This window comes from Astatotilapia calliptera, chromosome 1 (genome assembly GCF_964374335.1).
Source record: "Astatotilapia calliptera chromosome 1, fAstCal68.1, whole genome shotgun sequence".
In the NCBI taxonomy this organism is placed as follows: Eukaryota; Metazoa; Chordata; class Actinopteri; order Cichliformes; family Cichlidae; genus Astatotilapia; species Astatotilapia calliptera.
In genome coordinates, this window is record NC_137422.1 from 1605806 (window position 1) to 1614080 (window position 8275).

The window sequence follows — 8275 nt, forward strand, 5'->3', positions numbered from 1 at the left end:
AAAGATTAGGACAAAGACCAGAAGCTTTAGAGAAGGATTCTAACAGACGAATTGCAGAAGTCTGTGAGTTATCTTTTAAAAACGATGTTGTGTCATCAGCAAGGTGACCAATAAGAATTGTCCTGTTAGTGATAGAAATGCTGCTTTATTTTATATGGGAGCAAAGCAGCTGAGCAACAAGAAGAAAAAGATGTGGTGCAATTGGACACCGTTCTCTGATGCCCCGTTGCACATCAAATCTGGATGAATAGAGCAGTTGGCATTCTAACAGCACTGCAAAAAAACTCCCCAAAGCAATGTCTGTTAAATAAATGGTGTAAAAACAAAGATAAGTGCCAAGATGGAATCATCAAGCAAATCTATTTTAGGTTTGAGAATTAATTGTCAGTAATCAATCCTCGAGTCATACTCCAGGGTAATGCACTAACTGATAGGCATTCATTAAACAGTTGTAATAAAACAGGAGCTAATTGAGGAGCTAATAATTTAAAGACTTCAGATGAGAAGCCATCTGTCCCTATTGATTTTTTATTTTTCAGCTGTCCTTTAGGGTAATAATGAAACATCACATAGATCCTCATCTCAAATTCAAATTCAAATTCAAATTCAAATTTTATTTGTCACACACACACAACCATACACAGTATGACATGGGGGTGAAATGCTTGTAGCTGTACAATGCCCGACCATTAAATGACAGAAGAAAAGTTTTACAATATTTACAATTTACTACAAAAATTTACAAATTAACTTAGGAATTTACAGTAAAGAATGTGCAAATAGCAGAAGAGATTATAAAGATAAGGATTATAAATTATAGGAATTATAGGATTATAGGAAATGTGTGGTGGTGCGTGTGGTGACGTGTGGGAGAGTCCAGTCCTACACCTGGTTCAGGGCCCGAATAGCCTGGGGGAAGAAGCTCCTCCTCATTCTCTCTGTTTTGGCCTTAAGGGAGCGGAAGCGCTTCCCAGACCTCATCTCAAGTTTGGGAGTGTTTTGTAAAGAGTTTAGAAACGCCAGATGAGTACTTGTATTCAATTTTGTATAATACTTTTCTAACTTATCAAGTAAGAGGAATTCTGCTCTGAATTGAACTCAGGGTTGCTGTAGTCAGACCTATATGGTCAGGACATACAGCAATATGAACAGACTGATGATCAGTTAGGGCAAGGAAAAAATTTTAACAGTATAATATTTTTAGAAAGCAAGTAATAGTCTAGTCTAGAAAGTCTTGTATTGTCCTTATTACTCCATATTTCTATTAAGTCAAATCTATCACTGAAAGGTAGTGCTGTCAGTTTTAATCTCGTTAAAATGACTACTGAAGATTAAGAATCTGAATCAGAATACTTTATTAATCCCCAAGGAAATTATGTGGTTACACTTGCTCCAAGACAGTAGGAACAGAGCAAACTAAATTAAATAATAAAATATAAAAGTTTAGAAAATATGATTTTATTGCTCAAATAGCTCAATTATAAATTTCCAGAATGTTACAGAAATGAAATATATATGATCAACATTTTACTCTAAACTGTAAAACTTGTTCTTTGTTATTTTCACTGTGTGCAAAAGGGTGTAGCTGTTGCACTGTGTACTGTGCATTAGATGGCGGAGTTGTACAAGGAGCAGAAGTGATTTCCTGTGCTGCTCAGGGGTGCATTTGGGTAATCTCAGTCTCTCACTGAACGTGTTCCTGTGACTGGCCAGAACGTGATGGAGTGGGTGGGAGGTGTTGTCCTAGCATTGTCCTTACCTTGGACAACATCTGCCACTCCAACACCACCTTCAGGGAGTCCAGCTCCATCCCCACAGTATTACGGGCCTTGCAGATCAGTTTGTTGAGTCTGTTGGTACCCTCAACATGCGGGCCTAGCATGCAATAGCATGGCATTGGCCACAACAGACTGAGTGTTGTCCAACAGATGTTAACAGACCTCAGCCACCTCAGAAAATTGAGACAACTCTGGCCCTTCCTGTGGACAGTGTTGGGAAGGTTACTTTTAAAATGTATTCCATTACAGAATACAGAATACATGCCCCAAAATGTATTCTGTAACGTATTCCGTTACGTTACTCAATGACAGTAACGTATTCTGAATACTTTGGATTACTTAATATATTATCATGCTTTTTACAACAACGTGAATGTACTATTGCTGTGATTTATTACTATTACTGAAGGTCCGCGGCTCCGAACTGTAGTAAAGGGACCTCTGACTAATATGGCGGGGTCCCTGTCAGCTCGTAGCCCAAAAATAGCTTTACTTTGTTGTGTGGGTCAACTTTTCTTGCGAGAGACAGAGAGAGGCGTTGAAAGGCTGCTCCAACGGAACTTATTGTTTTTGGAGGAAAACACGAACACGGTGTACAGTCGAGTCTTAACAGCTTACTTACAGCTGGGCTCGTCAGGCTCTCTTCTTGGCTGAAGTGGTTATTATTATATTTACATGCTTCCAGCTCCCGTTTTTCCTCGACGACAACTCGTACCTTTCCACTCACCTTTTTCTCCCTCCTCGCTCACAGACACATAACGTGTATGGCAGTCCATTCTCCCTGCAGCACGGACTACACTGCCCATGATGCTACATTCTTTAGAGCTATGCTTGTAGCATTCTGCCTGTTAGCTTAGCACAACAACAACAACGAAAAGGCGCTCTCTCACCCAGGAAACACACAGTCGCAGAGAGAGATAGAGCGTCGCCCTGTAACCATGGCAACCGTAACGCTGCCGCCTGGAACAACAGAACGTAGCTGTCAAACAAACCCAAACAGTCCTGACCCGCGACAATATGAAACAGGAAAGTACCGCAGTGTAATCCATTTATTTCAACAAAGTAACTGTATTCTGAATACCACCTTTTTAAACGGTAACTGTAACGGAATACAGTTACTCATATTTTGTATTCTAAATACGTAACGGCGGTACATGTATTCCGTTACTCCCCAACACTGCCTGTGGAGTGCACTGGTGTTTTTGACCCAGCCCAGTTTGTTATCAGTGTGTACTCTGAGGTATTTAAAGTCCTCCACAATGTCCACACTGACCTCCTGGATTGAAACAGGGGACACAGGTTTCCTGGTCCTCCTAAAGTCCACAGTCTTTTAGGTCTTTGTCAAGCTGAGCTGCAGATCCTGCTCACACCATGTGCCAAAGAATCAACCACAGCCCAGTACTTCATCTCATCACCCTCACATGCATCCAACAACCGTGGCAGCAGAGTTATCAGAAAACCTCTGAAGTGGCAGGTCTCTGTGCAGTGGAGGAAGTCTGTGGTGTAGAGGGTGAAGAGGGAGGGGGAGAGGACAGTCCTTTGTGGTGCCCCTGTGTTGCTGATAACCTGTCAGGGAACTAGTGTTGAAGATGCACACTGTGGTTTTTCTGTAAAGCGATCAACAATTCAGGACACAAGAAAGGCATCCACCTGCATGTTGTCAGCTTATCACCCAGGAGTGTCAGCCTGGTGGTACTGAGTGCACTGGAAAAGTCGAAAAACATGACCCTCACAATGCTCACCAGCTGGTCCAGAAGGGCGGAGACAAGGAATGTGTTTCTACTATTGCAGATAGGTGGCAATCTATCCATCATAGCATTGAGGGTGATATTAAAGTCTCCTGGAACTATGACTTGAGGTTATTTCCAGTAAAGTTTATCAGCAAATAGCTGAACAATCATAAATGACCTTTAGGATTTGTATATGTGAGCAAAATGCCACCATTAAAAGTATTTTTTTTAATATTAAAACACCTGCTGAATGCTCTGAACCATGAGAAAACCACAGATCATTACCCCATTAAGTTCTCCAAAAGTTAACATCTTTTGAGATAGAATAAGATTCTTCACAAAAATAACAAGAATATATTTTAAATAGGAAACTTAAATGTATAAGACAGTATGCTTTTACAGACATTTGATTCTGTGTCACCTGATTTAGCAGGTGAGTTCCTGTCCAGTGTAATATGCAGCCTCACCTTCAACCCGTGCCTTCATGGCCGCTGGCCACAGCTGCATCTGGGACTTTATCACCTGCTGTGACAGATCGTCAGCAAAGCGGAGTTTGTTTCCGCTTACAGTTGGATGGTTTCTTACAGCTAAATAACTTTCTTGTACGTCATGGTATCAAAACTTGGTTTAGGAGTTTGAATTTTTTCACCTGGTGGTGCAAATCTACTTTCAGTTCATCATCTTCACAGGGTCTTGTAATCTCATTGCAGGTTGGTTTGGGAAACCAAAACCGCATCCAGAGCTCAAACTCATGTCTTTGAGTGGTTCTGTTTTTGCACTTCTGTTACTTGTTTGTACAGTTCATGTTGTGTATGTGGATCAGGCAGCTAAACTGTGATGTATTTGTTTATAAAATCCAAAACAGTCTGATCATCATCCACAAGAACACCTTCAGAGAAAGTGCATGTACATGAAATGATCTTGTGGGCTGGATATAATTGAATGTGACCCGCAAGATATATTTGACAGCCCAGATTTTAAGGCTTTTGCAGCATTTAACAGCTGTGTTAAATTATGCTGGAATTAAATTGTGTTTCTATCGTATTCAAATTTTACTAATCTCTTGTATTACTGTATTACTAATATTCCTACACTTACCAGCCAAAGCACCAAAGGGATCAGATTTCTGGGGAGATGACAAACCCATTACACCATTTTATAAGTCAATCAAACGGACTGAGGAGGCTCCAGCAATGTTTATCTCTGAAATGGTATTCATATCAGGTTGTGCAGCAGAAAGCAGGACCCAATCACAGGACATGCTGAATGGTAACAGTGAGTTTATTTACAATGCAAAAAACAACAAGGTGGAAACAGTTCCAATAAATCTTGAATCCCTCTGTGATGACAATCCCAGCTCCAGATGCAAACAATCCATCTCTCACACAGATTCTCCTTCATTCTCACAGAAATATTTACAATGTGCTCACAGCTCTCTCCAACACTCTCCACAGTTTCCTGGATGCAACAAAGCACAACAACGAGTCTCCTCCAACTTGGCGAAATAACAAAACTGACTATTGCCACTTAATGATCCAGTGTTGACTGAAGCTCAGCCACTCTTTTAAATAGTGCTCTTGTGATCGGTTCAACAACAAGGTGTGGCTTTAGTGCAGGATCCTTTTGGCACCTGACGCTACATAAAGAAGAGGATACAGACACACACACACAGATAGGGGAGGGAGACACAGTGAGGTCCAGGATGGAGGAAAAGAAACACAGAAATGGCAAGTTCAGCCAGCGAGGACAGAGGAACCATTGACCATTGTGACAACCATTATTATTGCATAGGACTGCTAGGGGTTGTCCTCCCATTAGTGTAGTAGTGTCATGGTCCTGGGTCGTTGACCCAGCGTTTTGCGTTTTTTCTGATCTGTATTAGTTTAGGGTTAACCTGAAGTTTGGTGTATTGTCAGCCCTACCTGTGTCTGTCCTTGGTGCTCTGTTCATGTCCCCGTGTTGTGTTGTACATCAGTCTGTTTCCTGTTTTATTTTGAAGGCTCGTGTTCTGGATTTCCTGTTCTGTTCTGAAGGTCTGTGTCTGTTGTTATTGTGTTCAGCTTGTCTCCTCCGGTCCCCATGTGTATTAGGTTCAGCTGTTCTTCCCTCCTGTGTGTGATTACCTGATTACCTTGTGTGTGTATATTTAGTGGGTGTCGGTCTGTGTTCGTTGTCGGCTCGTCTGCGTTCCTCCGTGTATCTCTGCGTTCTATGGTGTTCCTGTCTCTGCGTCTCTCTGCCCCGCACCCCTTTTGTATGGTCTCAGGTTTGTCATTTAGTTCTCCCAGTTTAGGTTTCTTCAGTTGTTTTGTCATGCCTCACTGCCTGTTTCTGCCATTGTCACGTTGTAAATAAACATCACTCGTATCATCAGTCACTGCTGCATTTTGGGTCCTCCCTTCCCTTCACACCACACGGCTCACTCCGCCAGCCGTGACAGTACGAGCCGACCAACATGGACCCAGCAGCATTCGCACCTACCCAGGAGTTTCGGGAGGAGGTAACCGACACGGTCGCAAGGTTGGTAAACCTGTGGCTCGAGCAGGAGGAAGAAGAGTTCCACCGTGCTGTAGAAGCCAGGCTACAGCAGCTACTCTCTGCACACTCCTGGCTGCTAGACTCGCTTCACCCGCTGGCACGGGACTTCCTCCTTCATGAGCTGCACCTTCGCCCTCCAGCCGCTACCGCTTCCCAATCCAGCCCGGCGGTGAAGATTTTGCCCAGCCCGGCGGTGAAGATTTTGCCCAGCCCGGCGGTGAAGATTTTGCCCGGCCCGCCGGAGGTTTTGCCCGGCCCGCCGGAGGTTTCGCCCGGGAGGAAGCGACGATCGCGCCGTCGGCGCGTCGCCCCACAGCCGGAGATTAGGACTTCGGAACTGCCGGCTGTGGTGAGTGGAAAAGACACTCCGTCTGTTTCGCCAGCTCGAATGACTGTTTATTCCGGGGCTGTGTTTGTTGAGCCAGCTGCCCAGCAGGTAGCTCAGTTAGCCGCCCAGCAGCCACTAGCTCTGTTAGCCACTCAATCGCCACCTCCATTACAGTTACAGAAGACAGGCCTATTAGACACTTGGTTACGATCCATAGCTCAGTCAATAGCTCAGTTGGCAAGAGACTCATCAGCTTTATTATCTACCCAGCCACCTATTCAGCCACCATCTTCACCAGCTCTGCCTGTACTACAAGTTGAGTCCATCCAACCGGAAAAGCACTGTTTTTTCACCTGTTCATGTCAAGCAGAGAGACACACCACATAACGCAGTTGTCAGTCCGCAACAGCTGGCCAGCCCAGAGACTGTGACGCACTCCAGGGCCTCCCCAGAGGCTGGGTCCCAGCCCCCGGCCGACTCTGGACCCCTGGAGATTAAGAAGCCAGCTGAGGACTGCATCCGGCTGTCGTTGCCTGAGCTGGGTCAATGCTCTGTGCAGCTGCAGTCTGCCTTGTGTTTGCCAGAGGCCCGTGCGCCTACTGGTTCTGTTCTGTGCCTGCCAGAGGCCCGTGCGCCTGCTGGTTCTGAACTGTGCCTGCCAGAGGCCCGTGCGCCGGCTGGTTCTGAACTGTGCCTGCCAGAGGCCCGTGCGCCTCCTGGTTCTGAACTGTGCCTGCCAGAGGCCCGTGCGCCTACTGGTTCTGACCTGTGTGTTCCAGGGGCCCCGGTGCCCACTGGTCCAGAGACTGTTTTCGCTGGGGGGCCCGAGGAGCCCGTCCAGCCTCCTGCTTCGCCTGCTGGGGGGCCCGAGGAGCCCGTCCAGCTGCCAGCTGCAGCCTCATCATCCTCGCCAGCTGCAGCCTCCGAGCCTTCATCCTCGCCCGGTCCAGCTTCGGCTTCAGCGTCGCCTGGTCCGGCCTCCCTGTCTTCACCCACACCGTCGCCTGGTCCAGCCTCCCTGTCTTCACCCACACCGTCGCCTGGTCCAGCCTCCCTGTCTTCACCCACACCGTCGCCTGGTCCAGTCTCCCTGTCTTCACCCACACCGTCGCCTGGTCCAGCCGCTGCTTCATCCTCGTCTGGTCCAGCCGCTGCTTCATCCTCGTCTGGTCCAGCCGCTGCTTCATCCTCGCCTGGTCCGGCTCCAGCCTCCGTGTCTTCAGCGTGGCCTGGTCCGGCTCCAGCCTCCGTGTCTTCAGCGTGGCCTGGTCCGGCTCCAGCACCCTCATCAGCGTCGCCTGGTCCACCCTCCGCATCCTTATCATCCTCTTCAGCGTCGCCGGGTCCAGCTTCAGCGTCTTTAGCCTCGTCTGGTTCAGCGTCGCCTGGTCCAGCCTCTGCTTCAGTCTCGTCTGGTGCTACGAAGGCCACGCCGCCATCGGGTCCCGGACTGCCGCCTCAACATTAGCGGTCGTCTGTCGGGCCGCTGGTGGAGCGTCATCGTCGATATGGACGACCTCCTAGACGCCGCCGTTGCCTTCCGCGCGGTCGGCCTCCAGACTTGTGTCATCACCGCCGTTGCTGTCCGCACGGTCGGCCCCCTGAACGGTTTCCCTGTTGCCGCCGCTGCCGTGTGCACGGTCGGCCCCCTGAACTGCCTCCACTCCGCCACCGCTGCCTTCCGCTCATTCGGCTTATGGATCTGCGTCGCCGACGTGGCCGGCCTCAGAAGATGAACTGTCCTGGACTTCTGAGCTGTCAGCCCCTGGGCCGGCCTCCTGAACTGTGTTTTTGTCCTTGTACTCCAGCATGTGTGTTTTGTTTTGGACAATTCCCTCGGTCCGCTGGAGCTTGTTTTGCTCGGTGTTGGTCCCTCCGTCCTGGGCCCCCGCCGCCCGCCC